At 41.6% G+C, this 12,790-nt stretch overlaps 1 protein-coding gene across 20 annotated transcripts in view; it reads left to right on the top strand.

Annotated features, from left to right (window-relative positions):
• DST (dystonin) overlaps window positions 1–12,790 on the top strand; it is a 497,316-nt gene that overhangs the window by 222,603 nt on the left and 261,923 nt on the right. The window lies entirely within an intron of this gene.

Raw genomic sequence — 12,790 nt, 5'->3', positions numbered from 1 at the left:
AGGGGGCGGCGGGTTCAATTCCTGGTCAGGGAGCTAAGATCCCACATGCCTTGCGGCCAAAAAACCAAAACATAAAACAGAAGCAATATTGTAACAAATTCAATAAAAGATTTTAAAAATGGTCCACATCAAAAAAAATCTTTAAAAAAAAGATAAAAAGGATGGATTACAGACAGAAGTCTAGACAAATCAGTTTATCTCTTGTATTTAGTATGACCCAGAGATTGGTGCTTATGTGTATGTTTCTCTGTGAAGCAGTTAATAGTTGTGGTTCTTAAATTAATATTTATTTGTGTGCCATGGGTCACTTTGAGAATCTGATGTAAGCTCTTCCAAAAAATACACATGTGCACAACGTTTGCATACAATTTCATGGAGTTATTGGGTCCCAATTCCAGTAGAATTATTGGATCGGTGGGACCCAATATAACTCCATAAATCTCAGCTAAAGAGCCCATGGGATTTCACAATTAACTCTTAGTCACTTTCTTCCCCTTTTATGGACAGTCCTGAAGTCGGAGAGAAGGTAATATTTTAAATCTGTTGTTTGGGACTTGGAAAGAGTTTTCTCGCATAGAAACATTATGTTAATGTGGTTATATCCCTAAGCTATCCTACAGATCCTATTCAAACCATCATGTACCCTAGGGGGATGGTGCCAGTACTGTAATAGCATTTAATAACTTTCTCTAAAAGCGATTCTTATTTCAGGGAGCATATCAGATTACCTGAGAGAAGTTTTAGTCCCCTCTCTCTCATCACCCATGGACAGAATCCTTTTCCCAAATCTGTTACGTCCTTCTGGGGGACCATGTCATTCACCCCCCAACTGAGACTCACTTCCGTAAGGATTTCTGTTACTACTGGGATTTCTGTTACTAATTCTCTGATGTGTTGGCTGGAGATAAAAGGTGGAGACCCTCTGCTTTATGATGCTCTCGTGAGGCAGTGTCTTGTGAATTCTGAGGAAGGTATCACACCAGCAGTTTACCTGCCCTCCCCCAATCTTTTGTGTCCCACGCACTCCGTGTAAGCAGGACTCTGCTACAGGCTAGGGCAGAGGTGGGCTGATGTGAGGGTTGCATTGTGGAACGTTGAAGCTGAAGGCTCTGACAGGACTTCCCCATCTCTGAGCTGAGTCCAGGGGGAGCGAGGTTTTGGATGAAGAGATGCCCCTTTGGTGGTTCCTGGCCTGGCAGTCTTTGTGGCTGTGGCCATCTGGGGGGTGGCACGTCGGGGACACAGAGGGCTTCCCCGTGTCTTTGGGAGTGTAAGTCACAGTGTTGGCAGTGGAGGGTAGAAACCCATGAGGATGAGGATGACTCCTGTGGGAACGCAGCACTGGTATAAGACGGATGTTCCTTGGGGACCTACTGGGTACTGGGCGTGTTGGGCTGGGCCACTCACCTTACGAGCAGCGTGTAAATTGGATGAATGCGTGTAAGGAAGCTGCCTTTGCTCAAAATTCAAAACACTAGTTGAGCTTTTTGAGGACAAGTCTGCATTATCCACTCCTAGGGCGCATCATGGGGCCTGGCAAGAGTGTTCTCACCATGTGTAACGCTCATGGCAAGTTTTAAATCACTTAATCCTCCAACAACCCTCCAAGGTGGTTTAATTTAGTGGTTAGGCCCACAAAGCCAGCACAGTCAGACAGCAAGGGTTCAAATCCTGATTTACTTGGAGTATGTGACCTCTTTTTTTGATAAAATGACACATCTAGAAGATTTTAGGCTTACTTCTGCTGCAACCCAGTAAGAAATAGGAAAATAAGTATTTTATGTACAACAGCCATTAGATAGATGCCAGTCTAACTAATTAGGGTTACAATCCAATTAGCTTGTTTCTTGAAGTAGGGCAGAATTTAAAATTCACTCTTACTGAAAAATTGTGCACTGAAATTTCTGACCCAAAACTCACATATGTGAGAACATAAGTTTTTTTTTTTTTAGAACATAAGTTTTTTTTTGTTTGTTTGTTTGTTTTAACATTTATTCTTTTATGTCTGGAAGCTAGAGCATTACCCTCAAGTGAAGAAAACTCATCAGATATCCCTAAACGTTTTGGGGCACCAGGCTTTTCAGGTTTGTGTTGTGAGTTGACCAGAGAAAGGCCAGATTTCGTGTCATCTTTTCCACGTTTCACCTACATGATGATAAGAGGAATGTTGGATACTGTCGCTGTTGGGGGCCATTTGGTTGTAACCCAATTAGTAGGAAATGCAAAGTAAGTAAATGGATTTTAGATTAGAAATCTCTGTATTAGAAAGAAATATTTCTTCTGTGTTGATCTTCTTATATTCTTCCCTTGAAATATTGAACATATTCAGGGAGAAACAGGGACAGGAGAGAAGCAGATCTCTTACCTTTCTTGCCTTACCTTATTCCCTTGCAATGAATGAAAGTATGTTATTTGAAGAGTTTTTCATAAAATTAGATTATGTTATATAAATGTTAAGGGAAAGGGTGACCATGAAGAACGAGTCAGCAAAATGAAGGAAAAATTGATGGGTAAAGAGAAAAAAAGTGGGAATAAAATCATTTAGATAATATTCGAGTAGTTTTATGTGTGTAGTCACTCTGTTTTGTCATTTTAACTGGAGACCTTCCCCTTAAACAATGGGGAAGGGAGGGGGAAAGGGGGTTAGAAGAGAAAAGAGAGAAGAAGGGGTGGAGGAGGTTAAAGGGGGAAAAGAGGGGAAGGATGTCTACCTTGTGCCCTGTGCTGCCCCCCATAGCCCGGGAGTTGTATGCTGGGACCAAGTTCTGGAGACTCTGCCCTGGGCTTATTAGCTGCCTGGACTGCTGATGCAGGCCAGAGTGTGCTCCCCATCTTTTGAAATAATTCTTAAAAATTTTGACCTTTCTAAGTGATTATTTTATGTGTTTATTGTGGTTTAATATTATGTAATTATTTTACCCAAGTCGTGGCTCCAAGGAGATCTGTTGTTAGTAGTTCTGCTCCTTTGGGCAGTGAGGTAATTGAGAGCTTAGTTCCACAACAGACCTTCTTCACTGGATTTTCCTTTTCATTTGATAAATAGTATATTTTGTCTTTGAAAGAAGACTCTCCTACAAGGTTGTCAGTCTGGGAGATGTAAGGCAAAGATGGAAGGTAGACAGCTCTGCACTTTATTATTGGTGTGACCATAACCTTTTTCGCCCTTATCTGTAAATAGTGGATTAGTGTGAGGATTTGATGAGATCGTCCATCTAAGCATAAAGTATGGTGCTTGGCAGATTGTCAGCACTCAGTCAGTGAGAGCTGGTGGAAGAGTGGGCTGATATGGATGGCTGCAAACCAAATAGTAAAGCAGGGGTGGGGTGCCTCTCGTGCCCTGCTACCTGCCTTATCCAAATCTCTTCTTTACCTCAAGTACTTTCCCTCTTAGTACATCTGTTTTAGAAAAAGCTAGGGTTTGGGGGTCAGAATCTGGGGGTGAGATAGATTGGCCGTTTTGCCTTGGAGTCCTGCTGGGTCACTTGAGCCGCACCCTCTCTACACACCCCTCCCTTGTGGTCTGTGGGTTGATCTTGGGGGCCCAAAGGCCTGTTTTCCTCTTCTCCCACATACTCCCCTCGCAGAAAAGGTGTCTGTGAAGACTCAGCACACTCCTGGTCCTCGGTTGTACCTTCACTTGGACTTGCGCTTGGAGGATAGCTTTCGAATTGTCCAGTTTGCTTCCCTGATTTAAGGGAGGGGGCACCCGCCACAGACCCTCCTGGTCTAGCTGCATCAGAAGCCACATAGCGAGAGCAGGACTTGGCTGGGGGCCCAGGTCAGCCCTGGGCTCCTTGGTGCACTGGGACGTTTTGCAGATGCCAGTGGGTTCCCCTTGGCTGTTAGACTGTTTACTTTTCTCCACTTTATACTTTCAGGTATTTGCTAGTTAATCCCCGTGATTTAGGAAGTTAGGATTTATGCAGCAGTAAACTAGCATATACCCAGTGCCCAGGGGATGCTTCTAGCAAGGTCAATTTTTAAAAGTTTATGTGACCGAGAAAAGTAAACATTGTGGAGCTTTTAGATGATTGCTTAAGTTACTATTATACCCATATGTGTAAACACTGTTTCCTTAAAATACTTGGTTAGGATTTTTTAATATAGCTTTTTCTCCAGAAAAAAATTAATATAGACTTATATTTATCAGAGCTAAAATTACATTTGTTTAAACAGTTTGCTTAATTAAAACTCATGTTTGTTGGTGAGCAGACGTCTTTGGCTTTTTTCCAGATGTATCTAAATTTTAGTGCTCTGGTATTTCAGTTGTATGACTAAGCCTGTCCCTATTTAAACTGATTGTTCTGGCAAGAATGTTTTCCTTTTGATTCATCATTCTGCAAAATATATTTAAGGATGAAGCCCAGTTAACACATTCACATCTGCTGCCTCTACAAAATTCTTCCCATGCTGAATATATTGGATTGTTTACCTTGCAAGTTACGATCTCTAGGTAAACTATGGTTGTCAGAAACAATTATGTATTATTCTTTAGCATAATTTAAATTATAGTACTAAAACATGAGTTGGTTGTTATTGAAAATACCTGTGACTTCAGTTAGCTAAATTTTACCCAGAGAGTTGTTCTAAAGTATAAAATTGTTGGCCTTCTTCTATTACTTACAGTTTTTCTTTATGCCCATTCTACCTATGGCACTTTATAAACTAGAGGGTCTTAGGTCACTATTTAATTTTTGTTATTCCTGATCACATGCAGTTCTGTCTTGCTGTCTAGAAACTGATAAGTATATATAACAGATGGCACCCAGATCTAAGTACCAATGATGTAGCTTTTGCCTTGCTCTGAGGAAACAAGAAGAAAGGAAGCTCTTTATTTTCTGAAGCACTTTAAAGATCAGAAGATTCCTTTTTAACTCATTGTTTGCCTGGGCCCAGAATTAGAACTTGAGCTGTGAATGAGAGGCTGCATTGAAGAGGAATAAAAATTTAAGGGGATGAAAATTTTTTGCAAGATTGCGGTCTGGAGAATTCATATAATGTGCTTTACTTGTGTTGGATCCATCTAAACAACCGTTCATGGTGGAAATATATTCTTCAGCACTGGTTAGCTGTACTGTAAATGTATTAATTAACATTGTGTAATTGGATGTTTGGTCTGAGTTTTACTTTATTGATACATAAATGCATTTGGAGAGGAAGAGGCCCTGGATTCCATATTGAACCACACCCTCTTAGTAACCTGCTTGGTTACCACCTGTGAGATACCCACCTGATGATTACACTTTTCTCTCTGTTCCATCTTGTCTTCGGAAAGCTTGATTTACTTACAGCATAGACATCCTTCGCACACATTGTAAAGGCAATGACTTCATGGCCCTGCTGAATCAATCACACTGTTCTTTGTTTTGTGATTTGGTGGCTGGGAGGAAATGTAAACCCCCAAGCTGAGAACACAGTGATAACTTTTAGGGAATAGGAAGAACTCTCTATTTGCTCTGTGTTCTCGACCATTGCATACTTCTTGAGTAATTTTACCATTTGTGGGCACGGATGAGAGAGGAAAATTTTTGAAGCATCGACTTTTAAAGGGCTAATGAAAAATACCTTTTCTGAAAGTATGATGCAGGTTGTGGTTCTTAAAATTGGCAAATAAGGTATTTTTTCAAGACCTTAGACTTATACACGTGATTCTTAAACTTTAGCTGCATCAGAGCCACTTGGAGGGCTTGTTAAAATAGATGGTTGGGCCCCAGCCCAAGGCTTCATATTCACTGGATCTGGGGTGGAGCCTGAACATTTCCCATTCTAATAAGTTCCAGGAAGTTGGGTTTCTAACAAAAAGCTGATGCTGCTTAGCTGGGGCCACACTGTGAGAGCACCTGTCATAGATAAAATGATAAGTATTGTAATGAACCATCAGTTTCATTTGATATAACCAACAAATATTCTGATAATGTTTAAAAAATAGTAGTAGCTATTGCACCTCTACTGTAGGCTATGTTTATTAATTAATAATAAATTTAAAAAATTAATTTATATTTACAATATTAATACTATTACTACTACTACTAATAGCTGCTAATATTATTTGAGAGCAAACCACATGCCAGGCTGTCACTTTCATGTCTTAATGTATTTCTCACAACAGTTCATATGGACAGGACCTATTTTTTTAAATTTATTTAATTGAAGTATAGTTGATTTATAATGTTACGTTAATTTTTGCTGTACAGCAAAGTGATTCCGTTTTATATATATACACACACACACAACCATACATCCTTTTCATATTCTTCTCCATTATGGTTTATCACAGGATATTGAATATAGTTCCCTGTGCTCTACAGTAGGACCTTGTTGTTTATCCATCCTATATATAATACTTTGCATCTGCTAATCCCAAACTCCCAATCCATCCCTCCCCCACTCCTCTCCCTCTTGGCAACCGTGAGTCTGTTTCTGTTTCGTAAATAAATTTATTTGTGTCATATTTTAGATTCCACATAAAGTGATATCGTATGATATTTGTCTTTGTCTGATTTACGTCACTTAGTATGATCATCTCTAGGTCCATCCATGTAGCTGCAAATGGCATTATTTCATTTTTTTTTTATAGTTGAGTAGTATTCCCTTGTATATATGTACCACATCTTCTTTATCTATTCATCTGGATCCTGACTGTTCTTAATCCCCACGTTACAGATGATGAAACGGATGCCCAGAGAAGTTCCATAATTTCCCCGGGTCACGTAGCTAATAATTCTCAGGATGTATGGAAAATAAGGCTAAGAGAGAGTACACCTGTCTGAGGAGGAAGGGAGGATGACACCCTAGTCTGGCTGTTTCTGGATCTTGTTCTCTCTCTACTGCACTAAATTTTTAAGGATGAATTTAGTGATCAAAGCTAAAGGGGGAAGCTGAGCTTATGACGTGACGTTTAAATTATTTCTGTTGTGGTGTAAGAGATAGTGTACGTACTAGAGGAAGGGTTGAAAGCGTTTGGAGGAAATGTCTCGTTTAAAGGCTCGAAGAGTAGAATATAGAAGCAAATCAGGTTTTTGTAAATGTGAAAAAATAGTCGACTTGGTAATCTTGACAACTTCAAGATCGTAAGAGGTAACATAGAGGAGTGTGAAGTCACCTGCTAGTATGTAGGTGACTAGTAGCTTGGGATTGAGAAACTCTGAATATCTTCTTATCATGAAGAATAACAATTTCTTTGTGATAAAATTCCTCTTCAATAAAAAAAGGTCCAGAATAACACTCAGTTCACTTTCAGCAGGGCTGTGTTGACCTTTGGTATAAGCAGGGCTGTACCTGAAATACAGTTTAGAAAGTACTGTTTTCATGCAGCTTCCTGTTTTGTTGGAGACATTAAATACATTTGTGTAAAACCATTACCAGTTATGCCAGGCAGCATAGGATGAAGTGCCAGAATGAGTAGGAGACAATAAGCGTTTTACGAGATCAGAGCCAGGAGACTTGGGCGGCCCTGAGTAGTCAGGGACTGTGACAGGGTAGGGACTTTGGCTTAAGCTGGATGCAGAGGAGGGGATGGGCTGGGGCCATGTGCCGTGCGCCTGATGTACTGGACCACTAGGGTTTGCTGGAAGGAGACCAGGTTGGATAGAAATGGTGAAGCCACACCTGAAACTAACACAACATTGTCAGTCGACTATGTTTCAGTAAAAATTAAAAAAAAAAAAAAAAGAAAGAAAGAACTGGTGAAGCCAGGTAAGAAGCAGATGTGATGGGTTAGCCAAGGATGTCATTGCAAGTTTTTGAGGACACAAGCAACGTAACTGGCATTTTAGGAAGAACTGTGAATTTCACACATAGGCATTAAGGAACTAGAAGTAACTATATTGTGAATTCTGTGAAGGGACTGACTGTGTTTGCTGAATGAGGGAACCTACAGGGAGGGGAATGCAGGGGCCTCTGTCTTAGTTCTTTCCTTTGTTTTGTAGCAGGTACTCAGATGGAGTTGGAGAATGCCTGCTGATCAGATTATAGGTTGGAAGGATACTTAGTGTAATAAATAGATCAAGAAAGCTGGACCTCTAGTCTCATCAAAAAGACAGAACTTAATGGTGGAAAATGTAAAGTTCTGCTCAAAGATTGAAAAATTTCCCTGTAGGACACAGAAGGTCTGGTGGGGCAGCGATTCATGCAGTCAGAGCTGGGGGGTCCTGCTGACTGCAGATTGACAACAGTGATGCACCTGCATGCAATCTCAGGCCGTCTTAGCAGAGCTGAATATGCTCTGGTCAGCCCACATCCAGGGTGTTTGTTCAGGTCATGACAGTGAGTTTTAAGGGACAGTCAAAAGGAAAGTGACCACAGGAGGCAACCATGATGGTAAGCTTCTGGAAACCATCTCTCAGATGAGGGATGACAGAGACAAGTGGGGAAGGTGGCTTTGAGAAGAGAGGATTACAGAGAAATGTGTTTTCAGATATTGACAGGGTAGTCATATAAGAAAGAGTGCAGTTTGGGGTTTATTTGATCCAAAGATCATGAATACTTTCAAGTTTGAAGATTTAAATTCAGTATAAAACCTCTCTCTGAACATCCGCAGCGCCCAGTAATAGGCATTCAGTTACGTGTTTTTTGATCTAAGGATATATTATTAGTTTCTGATGGCTGCTGTAACAAATTACACACACTCGGTGACTTAGAGCAATGAAACCTATGCTCTCACAGTTCTGGAGGGTAGAAGTCTGAAATCAGTTTTTCTGGGCTGAAATCAAGGTGTTAGCAAAGCCATGCTCCCCCCAGAAGCTCTCGGGGAGAATTCCATCCTTGTTTCTTTCAGGGTCTGGTGGCTCCAGCATTCCCTGACTTGTGGCCACACCATTCTAGCCTGCCTCCGCGGTCACAGCGCCTCCTCCTGGTCTGTGTGTGTCAGGTTCCCAGTACCTCTCTCTTTTTTTATTTTTATTAAAAAAATTTTTTTTATTTATTTTATTTTATCTTATTTTTGGCTGCATTGGGTCTTTGTCGCTGCACGGGCTTTCTCTAGTTGTGGCGAGCGGGGGCTACTCTTCGTCGCGGTGCGCGGGCTTCTCATTGTTGTGGCTTCTCTTGTTGCGGAGCATGGGCTCTAGGCGCGTGGGCTCAGTAGTTGTGGCACGCGGGCTCTAGAGCTCAGGCTCAGTAGTTGTGGCGCACAGGCTTAGTTGCTCTGCAGCATGTGGCATCTTCCCGGACCAGGGCTTGAACCCGTGTCCCCTGCATTGGCAGGCAGATTCTTAACCACTGCACCACCAAGGAAACCCTCCAGTGCCTCTCTTTTATAAGGATGCTTGGAATTGGATTTCGGGCTCACTGGGATAATCCAGGATAATCTTCCCATTACAAAATTCTTAACACATCTGCAAAGACTCTTTTCCAAATAAGACAACGTTCAGTTTCCAGGGATTAGGACCTGATATCTTTGGGGCCACGATCATCCTATTACATATGAACTATAAAACTGCCTGGTGTGAAGTCAACCATGGCTTCATGGGACAGGCACTCCCCAGCCGTTATGAAATTTCCACCAAAATCCTGTGGAGACGTAGTTAGAGTCTATCAGAGATGGAACAGAAATGGTTCATGCATTAGTTGGAGGGTGGACTAGGTGGTGTCAAAGATGCTTTCCAAGCAGACCAAGATGATATAATCATATCATTTGTTTAGAGCAGTGGTCCCCCACCTTTTCGGCACCAGGGACTGGTTTCTCGGAAGACAAGTTTTCCACGGTCGGGGGGATGGGGGGATGTTTCAGGCCGTAATGGGAGTGATGGGGAGTGATGGGGAGAGGCTGATGGAGCTTCGCTCCCTCGCCTGCCTCTCACCTCCTGCTTTGTGGCCTGGTTCCTAACAGGCCGCAGACCGGTACCCGTTGGGGATCCCTGGTTTAGAGGACAAGATGTGCGAAATACTAATTAACAGAGATAGACCAGAGATTTATTTTTATATTTTTAAATTGTTGGAAATAATTTTATGCTTTAACAAGTTGTAAAAGTAAAAATAGTACAAGGAACCCTGCCCTGGTATGCTCTTTACCCAGATTGACTCTTGTTGACATTTACCCTGTTTTCTGTATCATGACCCCGACACGGTGTGCGTGTGTGTGTGCGTGTGTGTGTGTACTTTTTTATCTGAACCATGTGGGGGTAAGTTCTATACCCCATGGCCCTTTCCCCCTCAATACTTCAGCATTTCCCAAGAGTAGGGATGTTTTTTCATAACCACACATTTACCCACTTCATAAAGCTACGCTGCTTTACAGTCTGTTTTCTATGCCCCAGTTTTGTGGTTGGTCCTTTACACCATTTCCCCAGGGCAGCGTCCAGGTCATGGTCAGCGTTGTATTTAGTTGTCATGTCTCTTTATTCTGCTTTAACTGGGAACAGTTTCACAGCCCTTTTACAGACTTTTATGACATGAGCATTTTTGAAGACTACAGAGCAGGGGTTTATTTATAGAGAATGGAGGATGAGTTAATAGTAAAATATATTTTGAACTTAAATCTATTTTATGACAAGAAGACAAACCTTTTTTTCCCAGGGAGAGTCATTTAAGTAGTTACAAGTGATTTTAGTGTTTTTTGATATAGTAGTGAATTACCTTTTCAAATTAAGAACACCAAAATTTGACTAATTTCATCAGATAACTTTAGTTCCATCTTGTGGTCAATTATAATTTTTCTTCTTCTTGATTTTCTTATTGTTATTATTATTACTTGTGCTCCCAACACTGCCATTTTAAATGTTTAGGCTGTGCACATCCTGGACGGGATGCATAACGTGGGTTGTCTGGTTGAATCCTTGTTTAACCAGTGACATTTGGGAAGCTCAGGGAACACCGTTAACCTGCCCAGCGTGAAGGGGCTGGAATGTGACAGAGCTGAGGGTCAGTCCTTGGTCCTTCTGGGGCCACAGAAGAACTCTGTCATCCTGCCCCATTTTGCCTCAGTAGAGTCACAGGGCTAAAGAATGATCAAGAAATGAAGACACAGAAGTAGGGGTAAAGCACTATGCTGAGGTACGTTGCTGCTTTCCTCAGTTCTCATCTCTCCCAGCATTACTTCAAGTCTTTGCCATGATGGTTCAGCCATAAATTTTTATTTGCATTCTTCTCTAATCAATACACTTTGCAAGAATTTAGAGATATAGATAAAAATATATGAAAAAGCCAAGCAGCATTCCTGAAGGTGACAGTTTAATCAGAGAAGGGCACTTGACTAAGGCATTTTTCAAAGAAAAAATTACACTTTGATCAGCAGTGCTGACACCTCCTAAGTCATGTTATATAGGGCTTTAGCTCAGCGCACGCATTCCTTTTTTTTTTTTTTTTTTTTTTTTTTTTGCGGTACGCGGGCCTCTCACTGTTGGGGCCTCTCCCGTTGCGGAGCACAGGCTCCGGACGCGCAGGCTCAGCGGCCATGGCTCACGGGCCTAGCCACTCCGCGGCATGTGGGATCTTCCCGGACCGGGGCACGAACCCGTGTCCCCTGCATCGGCAGACGGACTCTCAACCACTGCGCCACCAGGGAAGCCCCATTGCACGCATTCTGTAGTGGGTGGATTTAAGCAGAAGACTTGGCTTGTTGTTTATACTGGACTCCAAGCCGCATGAGGACAGCCCTGTGTTTGTCTCACTAAACAGGGCCTCTCAGCCCCAGTGCAGTGCCTGATACACTGTTTCCCTCAGATCCCTGAGGAATTTTTTGCTGCATGAGTGAATCTGAAACCAGATGAAACTTCCCCTCCCTAGTTTATAATACAGAACTATGACTACTGTGATGGGAAAGTAAAAAGTGTTGCTTTGTTGGGAGTGAGATAAAAGTTAGTCTGGAAGAAAAATAAACCTGTGATGACTTCCTTCTTTTAAAGCTGAAGATACCTATCGGGCTACAGGGACAGAAACTGAGGCCCCAAGTCAAACAGGAGTATCGTCAGCACCATGTTTTGATCATCCTTTTGAGGCCTCTGCGTGTTCTTTCCATGGCACAATTCAGTTTCTCCATTCGTGTTGGTGGTAGGAAGTTTACTCATATTAATAGATGAGATTAATGTATTTATCTAAGGTTAAATACATATAAATAAATACATACATATAATAAAAATATAATAAAAATAAATTAAATACATATGAATAAATAAGAATACACATAATAAAAGTATAATATAAAAATAAATTAAAGGCATATAAATAAATAAGTAAATAAATTAGCTTTGCCATACTTACCCACAGTTACTTTCCTCAGTTCAGAATTTAGCAGATATTGGCTAGAGCTAGATTTTCCTCACTTGGGAATTCTCTAATAACATACTGATAATATTAGTAGATTCTCTGTAGCCTTATTGCGGGTAGGGAAGGAAGAAGAAATCTTTTCCTTCTACGCTTCTACGTTCTTGGTTGGGCTGTAGAACAAAAGACAGATTACTAAGAGAAAAGCATACAGATGTATTTCATAAGAGTTTTATGTGATCCAGGAACCTTCATGAGGAAATGAAGACCCGAAGAAACCGTTAAACCTGAGTGTTTTTAACACTAGATTTGATGCAGAGTAGAGGGTCCTGGGAAAATGTGACAGGACAGAAGGGTGTGAGCTGAGAGTAATAAACTGGGGAAGCTTAGGAAGGCCTGTCTGTTCAGATTCCTGTCACCTGCAGAGATAAGGATGCTCCTTTCCTCCAGGTACAGGGAGGGCACCTCTCACATGAGGGTCTCATGACCTGCTCAGAGGAGAGGGGGGTGGGGGGAATGACAGAGCCCTGCCAGCACCTGCTGTTTCCCAGCTCCTTCAGCTTAAAGAAAACATTCAGTCTGTCCAGGT

The sequence above is a fragment of the Delphinapterus leucas genome, chromosome 10 (assembly GCF_059928025.1).
Source record: "Delphinapterus leucas isolate spDelLeu-1000000601 "Yukka" chromosome 10, BTC_Dleu_Yukka2, whole genome shotgun sequence".
Lineage (NCBI taxonomy): Eukaryota > Metazoa > Chordata > Mammalia > Artiodactyla > Monodontidae > Delphinapterus > Delphinapterus leucas.
This window is presented reverse-complemented; position numbering and strand designations above follow the sequence as displayed.